Source organism: Patella vulgata, chromosome 2 (genome assembly GCF_932274485.2).
Source record: "Patella vulgata chromosome 2, xgPatVulg1.2, whole genome shotgun sequence".
Lineage (NCBI taxonomy): Eukaryota > Metazoa > Mollusca > Gastropoda > Patellidae > Patella > Patella vulgata.
Genome location: NC_065880.2, coordinates 2844868 through 2871101, shown reverse-complemented (window position 1 = coordinate 2871101; position 26234 = coordinate 2844868). Strand labels below are relative to the sequence as shown.

The following is a 26234-nucleotide window of genomic DNA, read 5'->3' as shown; positions in this document are numbered from 1 at the left end:
CGTCAGTATGTGGAGTTTTTTTGCTGAAATAAATTAAAACTTTCATACTTAGTACCTCAATATTTAGGTCTAATGTCAGCCATATGCACCAAGCCACGTCTTATCGACTCATCCAATGTTTCGTTAAGTAGACGGAGTAGTTTTTGTGATATTGTGCCAAATCAAAACCTTGGCAGTAATGAAAATAAATAAAACATTAAATTATCCCTTCTTTTGTTTTTCTTCTTCAGAATAGTTTCTTCATCTTCTGAGTCCGTATTTGAGTGCGTGATAACCTGAATACAAATCGTAAGAAATATTCAATAAATGGATCACAAACAAATGTTGGGGAAAAGATTTTTACATTTCATGTGCTTTGTTTTAAAAAATCTCTCAAAACGAATTAACTTTTTCATGAAATTTGTCCAAACTATAATCCTTGAGTGGCATTTAGCGATTGAACATATTAAAAAACACAACACAGTTTATATGGAAATACAATCACTGGTTTATAAGTATAGCACGACGTTTCGACAAGTATTCTCTTATCGTTATCAAGCACAAATGATAATTAGTTATAGTTAGTGTTAGTTGTATTTTACGTCCGCTTCCACCGAGGTGATATCGCAGACAATACTAAAAGGTGATATTTATAGTAAAACAAAAATGAAGCCATAGATTTGCTGTTATAATACAATATAATAGTTAAATTGATCAAAGGATAATTAAAACTTAAATAATAGTTAATTGATAGGGATTAACAATAATCAGGGAGAAACAAAGCCATAAATTTAATATAGACAAAATAAACACAATTGGAAGCCCTATTAATAAGAAATGTAGAATAATAGATGTATGCAGTATAACACCTTAATTGAGTAATTACAAAATATGAGCTATATAACAGATAATTATATTTCTCTAAGTTAATTGCGGGGGAGAGGGGGGGGGAGAAAGCAATATGATGGAGTTAGGTTTTATAACAACTAGAAATGTCCAAATGAAACAGAATAGGAAAACTATGGACCAATTGACAATTATTTCTCCATCTTAATTAGTTCATCATAGGCCTTTGGTATGTATAAACCTGTATCTCTATTCAGTTCTGGGCTGTGGCGTTTGATTTGGATAGCTTCTATGATTTTCCTGTTTTTCTTTTGGTGTTTATGTATGGCTAAGGTTTGGACATTCTTCCAGTCTGGTTCGTGGCCCTGGTTCTTGCTGATATGTTCTGCTATTGCGGATACATTAGTTTTGGCTTTAGACTTGTGTTCTGAAATCCGCTTGTCACAGAGGAAGATAGTACAGGATAGTTAGAGCGGCCTTCCCTAAAAAAAAACCACCATTAAAACCACCCTCCCTGAAATAAATAAAACGAAAACAACAAAAAAAAACCCAGGGACTAAGGGAAAAAGAACTAAAGACAAAAAACACTATCCCCTAAGATCTAGTGTGCGTGGTGGGAAGGACAACAGTGAGGGCAAAAGGCTGAGACACGCCTCTCCCGGGGGGTGATCCTCTCTAAGATAACCCGCCACTGATGTGGCGAGAGGCGAATGGAATGGCCACCCTTCGGGACGACCCCCATCTGTACCCGGCGCCTCTGACGCTCCCGTCGTCTTTGAGTCCTCCTTTGGCTGGAGGACTCTCTCCTCGGGAATGACAGAGACATCAGGGGCACCGGCTGCCCCCGGTGACTGCCCAGCTGGAGTGAAGGGGGGGGGGCAAAGCCTCTGCGGGCCCTCACCTGCCCTGAGTTACCTTTAGACTCAGGGACAGGTGAGGGTGACAGCGTCCTGGCTTCCGGAGCTGAAGCGGCTGGTAGAGGAGACCTCCCTCTCCCAATTGTCCGTGCCTGACCTCTCCCTCTTGCACGGGAAAAGGCCCGGCCGCGTCCCACCCCCCGGATACACTCCCCCTCAGGGGAGTCGAGACGTTGGCCCCGCCATCATCTGGGCTTCTCACCAGTCTCCCGAACCACTCAAATTGAGCAATCAGGGACCGGGGAAAAGGCTCAAAGTTTACACTATCTCCCCCCTTCCCCCAGGGTGAGAGGATGAAGTGAAATTGATATGGGTGTATCCTCCATCTGAAATAAAGACCACAATCAATTACCTACCATTCTATTTCTTGAATTCCACCATTCCATTTACTTCCACCTTATTGGAAACCCCTTTTGCTCCATTCACCAATCTCCCGGGGACCCACTCCCATATCCTAACATTTGCTTCTTTTCCTTACCCCTTAAGAAAACCTTTCCCGGAAGATCTTCTGATCCCCCACCAAGGTGGCCAAAACCCTCCAGTGAGTTAATAGGGCTGGGTGTCGTAAGGGATGGAGGGAGAAATCTTTAATAGGTACCCAACCCGACTGCCTCGCCAATTCCCGGAAAGCCCCAAAAGTAGCAGGGTCCACCTTACTGTCGGTGGGTATGAGCCTATCCCGATTTAACTTATCCATCACCTCCCATAATGACTCTCCTACTCCCGGAATCGCTCGAGCCAGGGCGCGTACTAACTATTTCTGCACTAGGAATAGCTAACCCTCCCCGGGGAATACGGAAATATGGTGGAAGATGTTTTACAAAACATGGATTTTCAACGAATTTTTCTTATACCCGGAACCGGGCACAATGAAGCTTTCACTAGTCTTAACCCCTACTGGTACCCTGGCTAGGGAAACTCTTACAGGTATTATCCACCTCTGGGGCCGGTCTACAACAGGATTCTACTCTAACTGATTTCTTATACGTCAATCTCTTCTTAGGTGGCACCAGAGAAATCCCTCTAGGGCCAGAATTTAACCTATCTTTCTAGACCCCCCCCCCCCTCTGGAGCAATGGGCAGGCTATTTCTTACTACGGGAAAACCATGTCCTGATGACGACTGACGATATATTCCCCTTCCTTGAGTCCTTTTATCCGGGGCAAAACGGAGATCCCCCTGGTTGACGGGTGGGGGCCTTTTATTAACCACTACCGTTTCAGGAACCCTAAACACCCCTGCCGATGTCCGCCCCGGATTCCCTCCTTGTGGTGTACTGGACGGAGTCCCCCAAAACCTATTACTTATTGAAGGCTGTCTGGGACGGGTTAATAAAGGCGATAAGAAAGTCGGCCTAGAAAACTGATTAGGTGGCTGCACCATCAAGGACATTAATGGTACGGGCCTCGGAATAACCTCTTTCGGAGTGGGCCCGATTTGCCACCTAACCAAAGGTATGGGTGGTTGCTGGATCCTATTCTGGGTAGGAGAAATAAACAGGGTTAATTAATCAACTTCCGGAGTAGATATCCAGTAATATTATGTTGCAGGAGAAATTAAATGAAGTTCTAATATCCTTTTTCATGCACTGTAAAGCTTACTCAAGACCAGCATCTACAAGACATGGTCTACTTTTACATCTGATTTTTAACTGCTAAGGTCTTTGTCGAATGGACAAAGGACTCAGTTTATCCTCCCCACCAATGGACAAGAACTCGCTTCCATGCTAGTCGCCACCTGATAAGGAGGAACCTAGTCGTAGAAATCTGGTTTATATAGACCTCGCAAAGATGCGAGTCTTTACCATGAGCGACTAGAATCCTAACTGGCTGAATGGTTAGCACGTGCGCGCTGTGTCATAAAGTTTGTCATTGAGTCATCTGGCGTGGTTTCGATTCCCTGGTTGTACGTGACAAGGAGTAGTTTCGTCTGTCCAACATCGTGGGTTTTCTCCGGGTCCATGCGAATTATGGAAATAAAATTGAACCATGTTAGTCCCGAACTGACCTAGTTTGTGTGAGTTGATATTAAATCCAATTTCTCTCTCACACCTATAACATGTATAATGTTTATTATTACATTATGTCAGTGTCTGAAAGAAAACAGTAAATTACCCCTTGTTTTGTTTTCTTCAGAATAATTTCGACTTCTATGGCAGTATCTGAGCCTGCGTGATAATCTGAATATAAATCATAAGAAATATTCAATAAATGTATCACAAATGCTGGTGAAAAGATTTTTACAATTCCCGTGCTTTGTTTTAAAAAATCTCTCAAAACGAATTAACTTTTTCATGAAATTTGTCCAAACTAGGCTACAATAGGTTTTAGGCCGTGTTAAATTAATTCTGCGTTTCGGGTCCTCAAATCGATGGTTGTGTTGATTTTCTACGCGGTAGTTTGTGTTGTGTTTTGATTTCGGCAGTTCCGCGCGCGTACCTATCCACACAGTACATTCTTCACTATCGAACACACGCCTGTCTATTTTAGGCGACATACGCACATTTTTAATTTACACGCATAAATATTGGTTTAAAAAAATAAAATAATATCGTAATTTGTATACAGAAAGATTTGAAAACAAATCACGGTCATAAATTTAAAACGTTATTACATTATTCCATGTGTCAGCACGCGAACTTTCGCTGCCACGTTGTCCTTGGTTACATGTGTACATAGACTTGTTTGTCCCGACACGCGCGGACTTCTAATAACAGTTTAACGGACTGGACAAATTTTTTTTATACCATTATTTCCGGTACAGCGCGACTTATTTCAACTTTCCTACAACTTCCATCATGGCGGATTCGGTGGCGGTAGACACTGGTGAAAACACCCTCCTAAATCTACAAATATCGGTGCTGCAGTGGACCGTTGTAGAAACTCCATATGAGTACACTTTTAGTGATCTTAAAGAGGCTTTGTGTAGCTGACAAGAAACAAACTGGAAGTGAGATCGGTTAACCTTTCCAGGTCATAAGCCTCCATGTCCGCCATATTTATTTCACAAATTGGAAACAAGTACGGGGGCGTTAACTTTTTTTTATTTAATTATTTCGGTATTTTTGTAACCGGAGTTCAGCTTTAACCCGTAATAGGGACTTAATTTCTTATCATTCCCCCTGAGACATGCGGTATCCAAGATATACACACAATCCCCAATATCATACGATTTTTTCCAGATGTTCACATCGTAATCCTTTTTCATTCTTTTTTGGCGAGTTTGCAAAGTCTTACGTGTCATTTCATGCGATTTAGTAATATTTTCTTTCAGATTTTTTAAATACACATCAGGTAGGGATTCCTGATCCTCCGATGGAGATCCAAACATTAACTTAGCGGGCATATTAACTTCTCTCCCCAACATTAATTTATTGGGTGTATACCCTGTACACCGGTTTACTGAGGAACGAAGGGCACCGACTAATTGAGGCAAATAAATGTTCCAATCTGCTTGCGTATCCCCCATATAGCAGTGTAACGCATCCATTAATGTCCGATTATACCGTTCTACCTGACCATTGGATGAAGGACTGTAAGGGGTAGTACGGGCTCGGTGTATTTGCAATAAATCACACAAGGAAATAAATAGGTCACTTTGGAAATTCCGACCCTGATCCGTAAAAATGTGGAACGGAACTCAAAATCTTGAAAAAACAAATTCATTGACAGCGGCCTGCGCTGTTATTTCCGCAGTTTGAGATGGATACATTCTACCCACTTGGTGAATTGATCCACCATCATCAAAATGTATTCATTTCCTTGGTTTGATTTGGGGGATCACGTGGCTAAGTGGGTAAGGCGCTGGCTTGCTAGCCTGGAGGTCGGGTGTTCGATCCCTGCATTGGCCGAGAAAGTTCTTCTCGATTTTCCGGCGTCGGCCGAGAAAGTTCATCTCGATTTTCCGGCGTGGTTTCCCCTTGTCAGTGATGCAGAACGGAGGGCCTGACAAGGACAGCTGCCTAGTCGTTCGGATGGGACGAAAAACCGAGGTCCCTTGTATACATTGGCGTGCACGTAAAAGATCCCTTGGCAGTTGGAATTCGATATAAGAGTAGGCCGTAGCGCCGCTGCCCGGGCAAAATTTCCCTCATAGCACTCTGTATGGCGTATGGCCGTCTTCAATTAGCCCAGGTTAGGTGCAGAAGAGTAGGACGTTAAACCCCATTTCACTTCATTTCATTGGTTTGATTTGGACAAGGGGTCTAAAAAATCCAAATGAACTCTTTTCACAGGGGCTCCTGCAAGATAATTGACTAACTTATGTCTAGCTATCCTAGTTACCTTTTTACTTTGATTGCATTGCTTATATGATGCGACATAAAGCTTAATTTCTTGGGTCATCCCTTACCAATAGTATTTTGTTCTTATTCTCTGTCTGGTTCTGTGATTTAATCGAAAAAGTTCAGAAACCAGAGAATTGCCACCCAGGTCTTTCCTTTACCTTGAATATGAATGCGACCACAACTAAAATTGCAGATGTATATTCATTTTATTCTATAACAACAAGCAAATATTATTGAATACCCTATGATTGTACTAATGGCTTGTACACGTACTACTTTTGTCCAGAATGACGTCACTTTCAGAATTACGTCAAACTGTAGGTAACATCGGCTTCCACCCAATACTCCTCTATATTCCATTCGTTTTTTGTTTATGACCTAAACTACAAGGGGGGTCGTACGAGCGGCTTTTGAATCTATGACGTCAGACATTGATTAATCAATCAGCGTTGACGTTTCTCCCACGGTTAGGTGTGTCGCACGCCAAGGACTTGGCTAATCCCTCACTTCAACCAGGACGCCGGTAATATGGGTATGTAACCATCTGGGGCATACAAAATCTGTCGATAAAGAGTACTACAGGCAGATGAGTTGTTTGGTTGAGCGAACCCAAGTCAACAAACTACTACTTATACAAGATTTAAATCTAACTTCAAAATTTAAAGGAATAATCTTGAAGACACGGATATTGATCAAAGGTAATTCCAATATACCAGAAAGTGTGCATAAAATTTTGATACATTTAGAAGCAAAAATTGGAACGATCACGGTCTTCATTATTTCATTTCCACAAGTTAGCGACTGAGTATTGTTGGATTCAAGAAATGTATAAACGTTACCCGTGTTGCCAAATGTAATCACGGAACGGGAATTGCATATGAAATGCAAGATGAAACGTAGAGAATTTACGTCTTCGAATGCAAACATAGGTGCAAAGACATTACAGCAAATGGTTCTTTCATTAGAACAACTGGGGAGAAAGAAATGACTAAGCGAAAATCGCTGCAGCACTCATATGGAACTGTGTCCGAGGATGATGATGACGATGGTAATGCGGACAAATTAACATCTTCCTGTCCAGAACAAACACTTTCCGAAAATGCTCTAGATACTTTTCGGAAGATTGCACCAAGTGAATCCAGATTTAAATCTAAATCTGTCGCTCATAAAATGACTAGTCATAAAGATTTTTGGTGGAAAACAAAATAAGTTCATGTAATTGGATGTGAAATTGGTGTACTTCACAAAGTAATGTGGTATCGGGTGGTCTGGAAAATACCCTGTGTAGCGCCCAACAGACACAACTGTAAATACCTGATTTTAGGAAAGCATTACAAAACCCATGTTCCTGAAGCAATGGCGACTGCGAGTTTTATAGACATGTTCCTGAAGCAATGACGACTGCGAGTTTTATAGATTACTTTGCAATTCCAGAACTTATAGCTCGTTTTCTCTCTATTGAAGACACGTGAACAGTAGAGTCCAATCAGAATTGTGACACTAAGACAATCAAATCCACTGTAGTGACCTCCCTGGAAACCTTGATATTGACTGAACTTTGCATTTCGATTGTTAGAGGTATACATTTTATTTAGAAAGCGCGAGACCTGGTATTCGCGATGATTGTGGAATCTGATATGCTCGCAAGTTGGGTCCAGTTGTAGTAAAGAACATTGTCTGTAGATTTCCTAGGGTACATATGTCATATATTGTCAAAAAATACACCCCATCTTTGTGATTAAACAATCGTTTAGGTATGCGAATAATAGTCTTCAAAACATCTCAGAAAGGGGAACCAGAAAATTATATCAGTCTCTGTCGACTCCTAAAATGTTCGATCCCCAAAAGACCTTTATCAAGTAGTATATAATTAAGATACGTGTATACAGTGATCTCTCTCCCTCTCTCCAAAAATGGGGGGTTGGATGGCCGAATGGTTAGCACGCGCGCGCTGTATCATACGGTCTGTCATTGAGTTAACTGGCGTGGTTTCGATTCCCCGGTTGTACGTGGCAAGGAGTAGGGTCGCCTATCCAACCTCGTGAGCTTTCTCCGGGTCCTCCGGTTTCCTCCCACTGCTAAAGACCCGTACGCACAAGCGAATTATTGAAATAAAATTGAACCCTGTGTTAGTCCCGAAATGACCTAGTTTGTGTCGAGTGGACGTTAAACCCCATTTCTCTCTTTCCAAAAATGTTTCCCGTTCCCATTGGAAATATTTTATGAGCCATCAGGGACTCTGTGATCAGGTTGTAATTTCGGGTTTCGAATTACAATTGGATAGGAATGCCACTCGTACTCTAGAGGACCGTCCCCTTCTTTAGTACAGATTATTTACATATAGAGAATAAATCATGCCACAGAAGAAAATGAACTGGGCTAATGAAGACGGGCATACACCATACAGTGTGCTATGAGGGAAATTTTGCCCGGGCTACGGCCTACTCGTATATCGAATTCCAACTGCCAAGGGACCTTTTACGTGCACGCCAATGTGTACACAGGACAGTTGTCCCTGTCAGGCCCTCAGTCCTGCATCACTGACAAGGGGAAACCACGCCGGAAAATCTGGATGAACTTTCTCGGCCAATGCAGGTATCGAACACCCGACCTCCAGGCTAGCGAGCCAGCGTCTTACCCATTTAGCCATCGTGATCCCATCGGTGGCATTCATTATTAGGTTGAAATGCACTCCCACTTGATATAAATAACTCACCAAAATGGCCTGACACCCGTCATAATATAGCATTCAACTCTAATAAGGAGCAATTATCAAACGATACATAAATCGGGAGTCCCAACAGGGGATGGCTGTTAAAACCGACCCCAGATGAAGCCCACGGTGACCGATGGGTTTACAAAAGTACTCCTACCCCCACCATACTGAAGTTTAAAAAGAGACACATTATTTGGTATGCATGAGTGTGATACAATTGAACTCCAAATGACATGAAATACAAGATGAATATCTGGATGAATATAATAAGCAATCTCAACAAATTTACCTGTCAATATGCTGGAATATTTGTAAGCCAACTTTGAGAAAAGCGAGGCCGTGGCCAAGAAAAGACATAGCGAGGATATAGAGCCAAAAGTGAAAATTGAGTGAAAATTGAGTGAAAGATTTTGATGTTAGTCATTCTTCATCAGCTGGTGTGATACCTCGTATTGTTTACTCGGCGATCCTTTTTGTTCCCCCGCCTTTTGAAGAAAGCAGGGGACTATTAAAATGAATTCGTCTGTCTATCCGTCACAAGTTTTGGGACACAATAACTAGCCTAATTGAGTTGTAATGTGCAAACTTGGTGTAGGTGTTTATTAAGCCAAGGCCTTGAGTGAGTTGGAAAATGAGCATTTTCTGCTTAGTGTAAGCAGAGATATTCAATTTGATTGGCTGATGCTTTGGTTCTAATTACGTGAGAGCGATAAAACTGTTGGCTTGTTTTTTATGTGATACTGGGAGATATCATTATTATTGTTTTTGTAATACTGGGAGAGATACTCTTTTATTTTAAGACATGATAATCGCGATTGCATTTGTTAGGGTTAATAGTTAAGAATAGCATTTCTTTTTTAACTAGGTGTGTTTTGTTTCCCCAAAACATTTTATGCTGTCTTTAGCTACGGATATACGACTGATATTCAATGAGTCCATAGACCTAGACTTTCTTAAATGGCGTTAATAATATGTTGTCTTGTGCTACGGATGGATGTACGAGGGATATTCAAAGAGTTAATTTACATAGCACTAGCAGCTCTGTTTCCAAATAATATATTAGGTCACCCAAAGGAAATAATAGGCATCCAAGGAGTTAAATGGCATTAATAATATGCTGTCTTTTTAGCTGTCCTCATTGATTGACACTGTTTCAAAATTTTCAAAAGGTGTTAGTAATTTGCTGTCTTTTCAGCTGTCCTTGTGGATTATTTTCTATAATAGCAACCTGCTTATGGTCTCTTCCAATATCCTGCACATAATCTGTTTGTCTATGCAGACATTGTGAAGAATGCATGCTCTAGTGATGGTGCAACAAACTGTGTCAATTGACCTTGCATAGATGTATTTTAGTCTGCGAAAACGACCCTTTAGATGGGCAAGTGTACGCTCAATAACTTGTTGCTTAGAGGACAATGCTTTATTAAATGTTTCTTGTTGATGAGTAAGAATACATGCTGCAAATGCACGCTCAATATCCTATCGCTTATAGGACAATGCTGTATTAAATGGGTTTTGTTGATGAATAAGATGTCCGTTGTCTCTGTATGAAACCGGGAGCCATTCTTTTAACGTATATGCTGCATCTCCCAAAATGTGTTAATTTAGAAAACCCAGACTGCCACAAGCTGCTGTGTTTTAGTACCTTTACATCATGTACACGACGTTCAGGCCATCCAACTTGAATGTCGTCATTGCAAACAGTCTGTAAGATATGGAATGAAACCCTTTCCTATTCTAGTATGAGTTGGGACTTTCAAGTGGGGCTTCGATAGGGATATGGGACCCATCAACTGCTCCAACTACATTAGGGATCTCCATTGTCTCAGAATCAGAAAAATTTCTTGCTATGTCAGGAAGGTCATTTGATTTTGGCCCGGCGATTAACGTCTTTAGCAGTTGAGTAATAATTGCGTCAATAACTTGTGATTTGCTACGCAGTAAGCTAAAATAAGTCACATTAAATGAACCACTCAAGTCGTGAATCGTGTCTCTTGATGACAAGTAACTTAGTGTCATATGAACTTCCTTTTCTAAGGGAATTTGTGATCTGCCAGGCTGAAAGTCCTTTTCCTGGGATTCTGGAGTACCCGCTAGTAATTGACAACAGTACTGTTGTAGCATTAAGTTTAAAGAACCTCTTTAACTCATCTGGAAAGTATCTTGACAGGATATGATCCGACAGAGGCGAAACACTCGCACCAACCATTATATTGGTCTTATCCGACGCCATATTGTTTACCAGCCGGGTCACTCGATTTGGTTCGATACGGTCATGTAACCGGCCTACGTCGTTTCCAAACCGACTCGCCTATCGGCAGAGACATCAAGCAGGTCTTATTGCCAAGTGATATGACATCATCTTTTTGCCGGTGTCTTGCTGACTGACTATATAGATTGGTGCTTTTTAAAGCTAATGTGGTCCTAAACTATATCAACTCGTCTAAAATCAACGCTGTGATCACAACAAACGGCAAAATGTGATTTCACCATCTTTATAAAAGCTTGCAGGGAATTGTCGACGCCATTTTTGTTGTCTGTTAGTTGTAGTCGCGATTTATCCAGACAAACGTCGTAGTTACTACTGTTTCTGCGAGAATAAAGGCTAGATTAAAAAAAACTAGGATATATTTGTGATGTCACGTGGTGAAAGCTGATAAGCAAGAAGGTCACTTATGAATAAACAGATGAAATACTTGGATAAATACAAGTTATTATTGAGTTTTTGTTTCATATCAGCAAATGTGTGCGATTTCAAATTCCGTTTTGAATGCCGATTTCCCTGGTTTACCCACGATCCCGGTAAATCATCACCCCTAATATAGGGATAGTGAGTATGTATTATCAAAGATTTAGGGGGTTTGGATGGCCGAATGGTTAGCACGTGCACGCTTTATCATAAAGCCTGTCATTGAGTCAAATGGCTTCGTTTCGAAACCACGGTTGTACGTGACAGGGAGTAGGGTCGCCTGTCCAACCTCGTGGGTTTCCTCCGGGTCCTCCACTTTCCTCCCACCGCTAAAGACCCCTACGCGCAAGCGAATTATTGGAATAAAATTAAACCATATGTTAGTCCCGAAATGACCTAGTTTGTGTCAAGTGGACTTTAAACCCTTCTAACTGACATGGAACAAGTCACTGTTTTAGATACAGGCTTGGGTGTCAAACTGCATAGAAGGGCAAAAATTCAGGCATTCAAGAAAGTGATCCATATGGAGAAAAAGAAATCACGAAAAGATTTCCGTTTGGAAATGACAGAATGTCAAAAAAAAAATCATGACAGAACACACACGTTTGAGAATATTAATACTCGTCTGCTAAACTATCAAAAGGGTGATTACATACCTGACTAAAATCCTACTGAAGGTAAAGATTCATCTACAATCAGCAAAGCACATTCCTGTCAACATAAGGCTATAGAAAAAAGTGTAGGAAACACTAGCGCCACCTATTTAAAAAAAAGTATATAAATTATATATACCAGTTTGTACACCGTGACTTCTGAGGGTTAACTTCAGGCGCTCGTCCTGACGATGGTCTACTGTTAAATTATTTCTGATTGGCTAAATTGTAACCAATGAGATGACAGCTAACTAAAAATAGTTGTTTGTGGAATCTCGGACGGCTATTTCTGGTATCCCCCCCCCCCCCCAATGTACTTGTAAAGGCAACCTCAGAAATTGACGAACCGCAGAAGGACATCCCATAGCTATAAAATATATTATGATTATTTATTTCTAGTTTGTCTCGAGTAACATCACCATGTGTTTGCAGCAATATAGCCCGGTTGGAGCTGACGTGCCATTAAACAATATTTCATTGATTTATTCTAGCTTTATTAGTACACGTACCTTTGGCCCTTTCTTCCCCGTAATATAAATTACTTTATACATCTTACAAAGCTGTAGGCTCACAAGAGGTCAGATCCTTTTTAAAAATCATGGAGGACAGCATCTCCTTTTCTTCCAGTATACGACTCCATATAAGAAAGACAAAAAATCAGGATTTAACCCAAATTCTATAGGCTTCTGTTTCATACATTCCTGATGGTAACTATAGTCTTTTAGAGCGTTCACTATGGGCATAACTCTGGAACGGAAGATCTGATGTGAACCAAAATGAAATGCTCATTAAGATGCTCTTGTACAGGTGATGCAGGATGGAGGGCCTGACAAGGACAGCTGTCTAGTCATTCGGATGGGACGAAAAACCGAGGTCCCGTGTACTCATTGGCGTGCACGTAAAAGATCCCTTGACAGTTAGAATTCGATATAAGAGTAGGCCGTAGTGCCGCTGTCCGGGCAAAATTTCCCTCATAGCACACTGTATGGCGTATGCCCGTCGTCATTAGCCCAGTTCGGAGCAGAACAGTAGGACGTTAAACCCCATTTCATTTCATTTCTCTTGTACAGGATTGTTTGTAATTTTGCAGGGGTATACCATCGTGCAACATAGTACCATTGGAAGATATTGAAAGGATTATAGCAAAAATACACATCCCGCATAGCTTCCAATTCTCCCGGGCGTCTCTTATTAAATGTAAGTAGTCGTGCTTCAACCAACTCCATCGAACACCGAAAAGTTATTTTATCGCCAACGTCTTTTTCAAATGTTCCTGAAGGTAATGCAATGACTTTGTTGAACTTTCGTTCATTGAGTGTCGAGGACGCCATCGCACTTATTCGTTGCTTCCAGTTCTTTTGGATTAATTTATTAAAAATAAATGGCTTAGAAATAATTCCCTTTGCTTCCTTTATATCGGCCATTTTTGGAACGTCGTGTCCAGTCTTTCAAGTTGTAGAAGGTTTGTTCAAAATGTATTCCTCACCTCCCGTGACATTAATAGTGGTCTCGCTTTTAGAGGGCCACTTGTGGCAACTTGGGAGCAATCATCGACAGCCAAGGTTTCTAACACTTTCTTTGTAAGGGTTTTGGATGCGCTTTCATGAATTCCTACAAGGAGATTTTTGTTAACTGTCCAGCTACTCTTGCATTCCATATAATTAGTCGCCTGTCCAACCTCGTGGGTTTTCTCCGGGTCCCCCGGTTTCCTCCCACTGCTAAAGACCCCTATGCGCAAGCGAATTGTTGAAATTAAAAAACATATCTTAGTCCCGAAATTACCTAGTTTGTGTCGAGTGGACGTTAAACCCCATTTCTCCCTCTCTCTCCATATAATTACCCTTGGCTACACAACGATGTGTAGCTGGATCTTTCTTTGTTTAGCTTGTGAATCATCCTCATCAAAGGTAAAATACACTAGATGACTGACTACTTTAGCATGTGAATTGCAAAGTATTAATGTATATTTAGCCAACTTGGCTGCCGAGTAATGTCCGTAATTAGAGTAATTCAATTACCGTAATTAATCTTTAATCTGTTTGTCGATACTTGAACTGTAATCTGAGTAAAAGAAGACCGCCCAGCAGACGGTCAATCTATTTATAGGACACAGATCACCAAGGGCCAAAGCTATTTTTAGTCTTCCTCTCCCTTTTCCCTTTTCCCCCTTTTGCATGGCGATTTTTGTTGACTTTTTGGTGTAGAATCGAGGAAAAGGGTTTGAAAATACATTTTCTGCCAGGTTTTGGTGCATATTCATAATTTTGATGCGGAAGGATACAAGAGTTGAGAGGTTGGTTAGGTTGAAATGTAGGGCCTGAAATTGCATGTTTACTTGTCTCTACTTCCAGCTTGTGTATCTCAAGTTTTTCATGAAGAACCTCATACGTGCTTTTGGGCAAGTGGTTGCCACATGTTGCTCCATCTGTGGTAGAAAGCGTTCTACCCAACGAAAATTTGGGAAAAAGTTTGAGCCGGTCTAAGATACGAGAATAAACATTGGAGTCAATGATCTGTGTCCATTTATATCCCAGCGTAGTAATACGGGAACTTTGTTGTGTAGTTTGGTTAGGTTCGGTCTGTTATAGACCCGGCTACTGAACAGGGCCACGTTCAATAGACACCGTATGTGGTACGGTCATCAGCAAAAATACAACACGCCTCTTCCGGTTATTTTAAAGGTGAGGTACCATTAAGTTAAAAACAAATTCTTATTAAAAATTTCCCCAATAACTTAAAAATGACATCTCGTTCTCACAGAATCACACCGGTAGCGGTATACATGTACACCGTAACATTCAGCCAATCACACCCTTGCGATCTGCCTGTCAAACAACCGTTCACGGCTTACGGATCCAGCAGTTCCTGGTCCCAGTTTTCTGGTGGAGTTGGTACTGGAGCAACGGGTTCGTGCCTAAGAAGTATTTAAATTGGTTCCTTTGTCCGGGGGACGTGGTTCAACAAGATTACGAGACACCGCCAATAGACCAGTCCAGCAGGTGAATCTAAAGGGACCAGGGTGTAATGGTCTTTTTCTGGCCTCCGGCACATTTTAGAAACGGCCCTGAGGGTAGGAAATGTTTCCTCCCTCAGGGAACCCTCCGTTATGAAGTACCTTTTATTAAAATGAAAAGCGATACTAAAAGGGCTGCCCCCGACCAAATGGCATAAAGATTCTAAGGCCTTAACCTGTTAGGTAATGATTTCAGAATCTACCGTTGTCTCGTGGGCACAATACCACGGCAAATGCTCCCAAAAACAATGTAACTTTATTTTACGGTCTACTCGACCACAGCCAACCATAGGGCATGTCTGTTGGCGCCCCTGCGTCCGGTGAACTCTGCGTCGGTGGGATTCACCTCTGAGCGCGAGAGGGCGTATAGCAGTGAGTGTAAACCTCTGTCTCTCCTTGGGTATTAAATAACCTGTAAGGAACTGGATGTCTATTGTCATGAGACGTAGTTGTCCTAGTTCGACTAGAAAAATCCCCATCTCCTACCGGGAGAACATACCCCCCTTGCACATCGGTCCGGCGATCTTAACCGGTGGCGCCTTGTGTGACCCCTGCCAAGATTCCATTAGAAATAATTTCGCAAATATTAAATGCAAACACTAAAATGTTGTTTAGTCGGAAAATGTAAAACAAAATAACTTAAATTTTTGTTGCGTTACTATGATAAACTACTGATGGCGAAAGAAATTTGATAACAATAATTTCGCTAATGTTAAATGCAAACATTAAAATGTTCATTAGTCGGAAATGATAAAAGAAATAACCTTTTTTTTTTGTTGCGGTGTTGTAATGTTTCCATCACTGCCTGTTAACGTTTTTGTTGTATTTGTGAAGATATCTGATTTTTAACTTCATTAGCTCTAGTATTGTTTGTTCTATTCAATAAAAATTGTTTCAGATTTAATTATGGAAAGTTTTTTTGTAAATTCAACAAACTTGCACGTGTGTATAAACAAAAGGGGTCATAAGTGCAATTCAATAGTCTTCTAGCATTTAACAGGTGTGTCTACCTGTATTTAATCTAAAATAGGTGTACTAGTATTTAACAGGAGTGTCTACATTTATTTAGCACAACCGTTAAAATGCACCAATGTGTTGCACTGTAAAAGATGGAGAGAGAGATGGGTTTAACTTCCACTCATCACAAACTTGGCCATTTGGGATTATATTTCAATAATTCGATTGCGAGTACGGGTCTTTAGCAGTGGGAGGAAACCGGATGACCCGGAAAAACCCACGAGGTTGGACAGGCGACACTACTCCTTGTGACGTACAAGCGAGGAATCAAAACCACGCGAGTTGACTCAATGACCGTCTAATCCAAAGCGCCCGTGTTTACAATTTGGCCACCCAGCCCAGCTGATAAAAAGATAAGGCGACACTTGCAATGTATATAAATGCACACAACAAATTTTAGGCATATACATGTTTCAATAGTAAGAAAGAAAAAGTTACATGTTTACAATTAAAACCTATAATTAAACATATATTATGCAAGAGCTAAATCTGCCTATTGCAGGTCTTTCTTTAGGATTGAAATGTTATCTAAATTATTAAAGATAGATTATGGGAGTTCTCCTATAATAGTTAAAAACTAGATAGTGTAAAGGTAATTTGCTGAAAATTTCAGTCAAATTGATCCACTATGAGCCGAGAAAGAAGCGGGTGAAATTTTTGCATAGTCTCGGTCATCATTACTAAAATCATTAATATAAACAGCATAGACTCGATTATCCACTTTTTCTGATTTAATTATCAATGGCCGTTAGCGGCATATAGGAATCTAATCCAGCCAACATCGAAGGCTAGCCTTGACATCGAGAGTTTATTATGGTCCGGATAAGTTAATTAATGTCTAATTGATAATTTAGATAACATTTCAGGCCTAAAGAAAGACTTGTAATAAGCCGATTTTGCTCTTGCATAATGCATGTTTAATTATACATTTATTAACTTATCCAGACCATAATTAATTGTCGATGCCATCTGATGCTTCCGATTTTCATTAGATTTGAATGTGATCTACCGTTCAACAGCGATTGATGATTAACCGCAAAAATGGATAATCAAAACTTTGTTTATTATCGTCACAACGGCAACAATGACAATCGAGACTACAGTGTTATTAAAATGGGTATTTCTCGGCAGAAAATTTCAGCATATTCGCTTTACATTATCTATTTTTTAAAAAATATAGCTAAAAAAATTTAACAAAAGAAAACGCACAACAAAGGGGTCTTAGATTTGAACAAATGTACAGCTGACGTGTCTTAGATTTGAACACATGTACAGCAGTCGCAGTGACTTAGATTTAAACAAATGTACAGCAGACGTGTTTTAGATTTGAACTCCTCAATTGTAATATAAAAGTGTCTTAGATTTGAACTTATCAAATGTAATAAACCGATAGCAATAACAAATGTAGAGAAAAAAATGGACTGAGCTTGGGTTGAGTAATACTGCCACCATTCTGAGACCGTGGTCATTCTGAAACATACAAAAATGGTTATTGGTATTTCTATAGCGGGGAGCCGCAGTGGCTAAGTGGGTAAGACGCTGCTTGCTCGCTAGCATGGAGATCGCGTGTTCGATCCCTGCATTGGCCGAAAAAGTGCATCGGGATTTTCCGACGTGGTTCCCCCTTGTCAGTCGTGCAGGACGGAGAGCCAGGTAAGGACAACTGTCTAGTCCTTCGAATGGTTCAAAACATATACATTGGCATGCACGTAAAAGATCCCTTGGCAGTTGGAATGCAATTACTGCTTATTACTGAGCGACCTTTCGACTAAGCTTCTCTAGTCATTATCAAGCAATGATAAAATATTTTATTGCAGTCCAATTACTAAATACCATTGAAACAAGGTAAACGAGTGGGCCATAGTGACCTCATAGCACAGTCGGAGCAGAACAGTAGGACGTTAAACCCCATTTCATGTCTATAGCCACGCGTACAATGCTAGACAGTGGAAATTTGCCCGGACGCTACGTTTCGAATATTTGTCCAAATTTGAAGGCACAACACAATCGATGACCACGCATTAGACAGTTTACATAGTGTACACGAATCAAAACAAATACCGAGATCAATAGTGATCGTATCTGAATTAGATGGAGATGTAAATATACACTCGAAATCAATAATCGATAATTATCAGGACAAGACTTTTACAATGGGGTGCCGGAGAAGACGGAATCGCATTATAATAAATCATAAATAGACGGCTAGCATAATACGACATCAATATCCCTTGTCCATTAGTCCGGGTGGAGCAAGACGTTAAACCAACATCAATAGTACAGGAAAGCAGAAGAAACAACCAATAATCCTCCAGCTGATCTGTAAAAACCAATAATCCCCCTTTATCAGGACGAGACGTTCGATCACTTAAAATAGATCAATAGTTGAGACGCAAATTGTTTGGTCAAAATTCATTCCCCCTTTTGTGACACGACAAAGGGGTTGGTGAGTAGAACCAAACTATAGTAAATCGAATATCAATACCGCAGGACAATTCAAAGGTTTATCACCATGGTAATTCAGTAGGATAGCCAAAACAACTTTTCTCTTGGAGTTGCAGAGAGATAGCTTTTAAAGGTTGGGAATTTTTCGGGATGAATCAGTTGTCACAAGGTTGGGGATATCACGTAACTTTGTTGTACACAGAAAGCAATTGAAGGTTTGGAAACTAGTTTCCGCTTGAAGCTCATCAACCATGAAATTGTTACAGACTTTAGGATACCATGTAATTTTGTTTCATATGGTAAAAAGTCTGGAACATTCATTGTTTTCAAAAACATCTATTATAATCAACACCTGTAATTATGATAATCTGCTACAAGATATTAAAGTCAAGCATCGTTTCCAATGTTCCATGGCTTGTTCACAAGACACTGATTGTAGAAGATATGTTTATTGTGAAACAGATTTATCATGTAAAACATATCTTGATGGAACAGATTGTATTTTACCTGATAATTCTCGACAATGTTCCTGTTATAGAAAGGTAAGTTTTGAATTAAGGATTGTGCATCATTATTTCAACTGTTGCTAGGCGGCATGTTTTATATATTTTAGTGTGGGCCGCGTAGGAAATAAAAGTAGAGAGAACCATTTGCAGTGTCCAATGGTGTGTTCACGACATTATCTTTATTGTAAATCCGATTTATCATGTAAAATGTATGTTGATGGAGCAGATTGTAGATAATTCTGGACAGATAAGTTCAATGACGCATTATTTCGTCTGCTAATAGACTCGTCCTGTACAGCGGTGATTCAGTTGGCTAGACGCTGACTCGCTAACCAGGGGGTCTTGGATTTCCTCCCGATTTTGGCCGTGAAAGTTTCCCAGGATTTGATGACGTGGTTCCCCTGGTCAGGATTACAGGGCGGAGGGCCTGACAAGCAAGAGCAGAATAGTGAGGTGTTAAAATCCATTCCATTTCGTAACCAAAGTATTTAGGCTTAAGCAGTCTGAACACTGTCAACTCCTCGATAACTTGGCGGTAAAATTCACAAACGTGAAGGCTGTTTCCAACAAAGCTGTCTTCTTTTTGTCTTTCTGTTCAGATGTGACATCCCACAAGTTTGTCGGGATTTTTCTACGTGGTCCCCAATTTCAAGGATGTAGGACGAAGGGCTTGGCAAGGGACAACGTATAGTATTTCGGATGCGACGCAACCGAGGTCCAGTGTACACATTTGCGTGCTCGTAAAAGAACAGCTGGAATTCGAGTAGGCCATGGCGCCACTGTCCGGGCAAAATTTCTCTCATAGATAGCACAGTTCATGGCGTATGCCCCTTTTTATTACCCCAGTAGAAGCAAAACAGTGCGACGTTAAACCCCATTTCTTTTTATATCGTGACATCCCACGTTTGGTTGTGTCTATTCCATAGCGGCCATTTTGTCTTATGACTTCAGATAGGTTAGCTGATTGGTTTAAGTTTGTCAACACGGTATCTAATAAAATTGTATTTGCATTTTTGACGTTGGTCGGCATGTTGACGAATTTTCTGGGTTTTTTTTACAAATGTCTGTTGAAGAGAAATGTTCCGTTTGTTATTTTAATTCTATAATTTCATTTATTCAAAAAAAGAAAAAAAAAACAGAAACATTATTTATGAACTTTTATTTTTCACAGAACATTGGACTTCATAAAGGAGTGTATACGTGTCCCCTTGGTTACTATGGTAACGAATGTCAATCTATTATACTAGGTGGGTTATAATATTTAAACATGGTAAGACGCGGGCTCGCCAGTTTGGAGGTCTCGGGTTTCACCGTGTCGGTGGTGCAGAACGGAGTGTCAGACAACGACCGATGTCTAGTCGTTCGGATGTCCCTTATAAAATAGTAGGTCGTGCCCTGGACGAGGGTCTGAGTGGAACTGTGACGTCATATCACACATCGAAATCCGTCCATTCAAGAAACAAGCATACCAAGTCGATCGTATTCCAAGTGGCGGGGCTTTAGGCTCATTTACATGTACGCGTTTTGAAAAAAAGTTGTATTATGGCAAATGTAGAATGGGACCCTTTCCAGGGAACCGGCGTTAAAGCGCGCACATGTAAAATTTGGGCATTTTTTAAGAGCGTCACCCCTAGAACAACCAGATAAAAACATCCTTTCCCAAACGTCCGTACTGGACTTAAATGTTTAAGAAATCCATAGTAAGTACGTTACCAAGTCCATGACGGATCCCATGCTGCCCGCAACACATGGTTTAATTTTAATTCAATAAATTGCTTGCGCGTAGGGGTCATTGGCAGCAGGCTGAAGATGATTTCCACGAGGTTTGAAAGGCGACCCAACTTCTTGTCACATACACGCGGGGTATCGAAATCCCGCCACTTCTTGATTTACTGGCGGCTAACCTGATAAGAACCAGCATGGCGTTAGCTGTCGTTCCGGAAAAGGAAGAAATATCATAACTTTTGTTGTCCTAAACCCATAACGGTCACAAAACATAAATATCGTTCAAACCAGCAACGCTTGAAATGATGTTCAAGATAGGCCAACCTGATTAAAATACAGATCTATATTTCGTTTCGTTGTCTTATGGGGGATCACGTGGCTAAGTGGGTAAGACGCTAGCTCGCTAGCCTGGAGGTCGGGTGTTCGATCCCTGCATTGGCCGAGAAAGTTCATCCAGATTTTCCGGCGTGGTTCTCCCTTGTCAGTGATGCAGGACGGAGGGGCTGACAAGGAAAGCTGTCTAGTCGTTCGGATGGGACGAAAAACCGAGGTCCCGTGTACACATTGGCGTGCACGTAAAAGATCCCTTGGCAGTTGGAATTCGATATAAGAGTAGGCCGTAGTGCCGCTGTCCGGGCAAAATTTCCCTCATAGCACACTGTATGGCGTATGCCCGTCTTCATTAGCCCAGGTTAGGAGCAGAACAGTAGGACGTTAAACCCCATTTCATTTCATTTTCATTAAATTTCGTTGTCTTATGCTTTCGATGGCCTCCACTACATGTAATGGGAGGTCAGGATGTCAGGGGTAACACAGACCGTTTCATTGGCTAATCCCTCGCACCATTCAGAACACGTCAATGGTAACAACTCTTCCACACCCTAGTGTAGTAAAGACAAGTAAGACGAAATTTTGAACTATTAAAAACGAAACGAAATAGGGTCTGTGTTTTAACCAGATTATAATAATGACTTTATTTTTTTTCCGAGGGAACATATTTAGTACATGAGTTATAATTTTCAACATGTCCCTCCTACTCCTTAAAACTAGGAACTACACAGTAATAATATTTACAAAGTGCATATATATCATAATATATAAGCTTATAAAGAAATATCAAATAAAAATGAAATGAAATGGGGTTTAACGTCCTACTGTTCTGCTCCTATACTGGGCTAATGAAGACGGGCATATTCCATACAGTGCGCTATGAGGGAAATTTTGCCTGGACAGCGGCACTACGGCCTACTCTTATATCGAATTCCAACTGCCAAGGGATCTTTTTTCGTGCATTCCAATGTATACACAGGACCTCGATTTTTCGTCTTATCAGAAGGACTAGACAGCTTCACTGACAAGTGACAATCACGTCGGAAAATCTGGATGAACTTTCTCGGCCAATTCAGGGATCGAACACACCGACCTCCAGGCTAGCGAGTCAGCGTCTTACCCACTTAGCCACGTGATCCCCCAAATATCAATTAAACAAGAAAGGATATTCGAAAGGAGATAGATATATGTGCCCAGGTCTGTTGACACAATCTAGTGTTTAATTATTACATTTTTAACCAATGAAACATGTTTATTTCAGATTGTACCCAAGGCGTGAGTAGTCACAATCCAGCACTGAGATATTACATTTGTCTCTGTGTTGGTGGGGATGGTTAGCACGTGCGCGCTGTATCGTAAGGTCCGCAAAGAGTAGGGTCGCCTGTTCAACTTAGTGGGTTTTCTCCGGGTCCTCCGGTTCCTATTCCCCCACTGCTAAAGACCCCTACGCACAAGCGAATTATTGAAATAAAATTGAATCATGTTAGCCATGAAATGACCTAGTTTGTGTCGAGTGAACGTTAAACCCCATTTTCTCTCTCTCCCATTACATTTGTAACCGATGGAACATTTCTATTTCAGATTGTACCCAAGGCCTGAGTATGGATATCACCATGGGTTACACAATTACAGCTTTGACATATATACAACCCGGTTCCACACCATTCGAAATAAGCTGTAATTATCGTTACTATGGTAGCATGGCACTATTGACCCGTGATAGCTCCTGTCTAGTTGAAGACTTCAAAAGAACAATGGACGAGTATCAAAATGGATTTGGAAATGTGTCCAGAAACAGGTGGATTGGTCTTGTAAGAATGTCTGAAATATTCAGTTCGCCAAGCAGCGGATTTACTGCAATTGTACTCGGACGAAAATCAGATCTCTCAAACTGTGAGAGTTACTTCTATAATTTTAGATTTGGTGACGTCAATGACGGATATAAGATAGATTATAACGGGGTGATACACAACCCCAATACAGGAGGTTGCGGCAATCCTTTCGGACCAACCCAGCAAAATAGATTCTCAACTTATGACCAAGATAACACTGGAAGTAATCGATGTGCTACTAGATTTGGTGGTGGGTGGTGGTTTGATACTACTGTAAATTGTACCAAAGGTTTTCTGACCGGAACCATGGATGGATCTGGAGTCGATAATTTCCTTTTGTTCAATCCTGCACATACTTCGTTTACAGCCATTGATTTTCAAGTCCGGCGACTCCCTTAAATGAAGGGGGATCACTGTATGGCGTATGCCTGTCTTCATTAGCCCAGTATAGGAGTAGGACGTTAAACCACTCTGGAAAATATGGATGAACTTTCTCTGCCAATGCAGGGATCGAACACCCGACCTCCAGGCTAGCGAGCCAGCGTCTTAACCATCTAGCCACCGTGCCTCCCATGTGTATTGTAGTATTGACTACATAGTAATACCTAGTTTATATTTAAGATATTTGGGTTGTATGTGTTGTTATTTAACCGGTTTATCACACGGGAGCCGTGGTCAGCTCAGTCAGTACCACGCCGTGGCTCGCTAACCAGGTTTTGGGTTCGCTCCCGTTGCCAGTAACATAACCGCAGTTCGAACTCTTGGTGTATTTCTCAAACATTTTGATTGAATTTGTGGATTATAGCGTAAAAAACAAACGTCGAGATATACTGATACATTTGATTTTAGCTACGATTGTCTTCTTTTAATTTCACCTGGAAAAGTAAATTAAAGACGAATTATGTAAGAGCTAAATCTGCCTATTACAGATTTATACCTTGACTTCAAATATTATATTAATTATTATTCAGACATTTATTCATTATCTGTCAAAACTTCAAACAGTGTTAACGTCGTCCAGATTAAAGTAATTTGGACGAAATTTTTCATTTTTTATTTTTGAACTATTTCCGACGATTTCGTCCTCTACCAGTTCCTCCAACAGTGTATATTTCTATCTGCAAATCCTGGATTGAGGTGGCATCTTGACAGGAAATTTGTTTAAAAATAAATCGAATTTGCAGATTTGTACCTTTATGCTTATTGGTATATCCTTCATTGTTCAAAGGACTACCTTCACGCTTTCCCGAGACCCTGTCTAACAGCATAACGACAAAATCCGTCCTCAAGCATCCCACACCTAACCCATGAGAGAGTATAACGTCCACGCGACACAAACTAGGTCATTTCGGGACTAACATATGGTTTAATTTTATTTCAATAATTCGCTTGCGCGTAGGGGTCTTTAGCAGTGGGAGGAAACCGGAGGACCCGGAGAAAACCCACGAGGTTGGACAGGCGACCCTACTCCTTGTCACGTACAACCGGGGATTTGAAACGACGTCAGTTGACTCAATGACAGGCCTTATGATACAGCACGCACGTGCTAACCATTCGACCATCCAAGCCCCCTAAACCATAAGACAGTGGGAAAAGTTACCATGGATACGACTTGTAATATCCTTCATTACCAATACTACAACACGCTCGGACTTAGACTTAAGAACACTTTCTGTTCTAGTAACACTAGCAAATCTTATAAATGGTCAAAGAAATGGACGTGGTGTCTATATACTTACTTGAAATTTATGCGCTAAATAATATGTAAGCGAGAGAGAAATGGGGTTTAACGCCCACTCGACACAAAATAGGTCATTTCGGGACCAATTTATTTCTATAATTCGCTTGCGCGTAGGAGTCTTTAACAGTGGGAGGAAACCGGGGGACCCGAAGAAAACCCACGAGGTTGGACAGGCGACCTTACTCCTTGTCACGTACAACTGGGGAATCGAAACCACCCCAGTTGACTTAATGACAGACCTTATGACACAGTGCACGTGCTAAACATTCGGCCATCCAATCCCCCAATATGTACGCGAAACTAAAAGAATGTTTCGCATTGCTGATGGAACATTATGCTGACATTACCCACAAGAGGAACACCATCGCCTCTAAGTTCCACCTACGGTGATACTTTAGTCCAGACATCGTCACACTCTGAAAACAACAGCTCTAGAGATTCTCGATTCTCAAATTATTAAAAAACTTTGTACTAACCTGACCTATAAAGCTTTATTGGATTATTATATTAAACTCTATTTAATCAATGACAAATTCCGAACTTGGGCATCCCCCACTTTCCAACCAATGACAAATTCCGAACTTGGGCATCGCCCCACATTTTAACCAGTGAAAAAATCTGACCTTGGGGATACCCCACATTTCAACCAATGACAATATCTGAACTGGAGATACCCCACTTTTCAACCAATGACAATATGTGAACTTTGGGATACCCCACATTTCAACTAATGATAAAATCTGAACTTTGGGATACCCCACATTTCAACCAATGATAAAATCTGAACTTGGGGATACCCCACATTTCAACCAATGACATAATGTGAACTTGGGGATACCCCACATTTCAACCAATGACAATATCTGAACTTGGGCATCCTCCACTTTTTTCTTTGTTTGGTATTATGAAAAATTTAGATAAAATCCAAATTTTAGTAATTTGATTGGATAATATTAGATTGATTTTAGTGTTTAGCCAATCAAAATTGAAGTATCTACTAAAATTTGGATTTTATCTTTAGTTAAAATTTCGTGAAACAGGGCCCAGGTCGTCCTCGCAAGAGAAAAGTTGTCTTTTTTTATATATTGGATATTCTACTGAATAACCCTGGTGATAAACCATACCTTAGATTAATATTTTAAGTCTTTATTGTTTAAGGATTAATTTAGGCTTTCCTGATCCCCAATCACACCCGTTTCTCAATAAATATTGTTTATAAACAAAAAAGTCATTGAATGCGCACTTGATAAAGGCGATTATGTTTTTTTCCACAGATAAGACGTGTTCTCTACTTTCCTGTTGTATTGTGATGGCTGTGCGGGGAGTTGATTTATTTTCATATGTTTTCTTCTTCTCCAGCAACCCATTGTCGATTACTGATGTATGGTGTATCTTTAGATTTAGACTTATCGATCTGGTTAAAATTCGATCATTATTGTTGTTTAGTTTTTTAGTATTTATTTTGATTCGTTCACAGAACGTAGACTGTTCGTTGTGTGTATGGTCAATTGTGTTGTCCCGTTACAATTGGAAATGGGCG

General features: G+C 40.6%; 1 pseudogene; it reads right to left on the bottom strand.

Moving 5' to 3' along the window:
• Window positions 1–6656: 6656 nt before the first annotated feature.
• Window positions 6657–10867, bottom strand: LOC126810680 (putative nuclease HARBI1; annotated as a pseudogene).
• Window positions 10868–26234: the final 15367 nt, after the last annotated feature.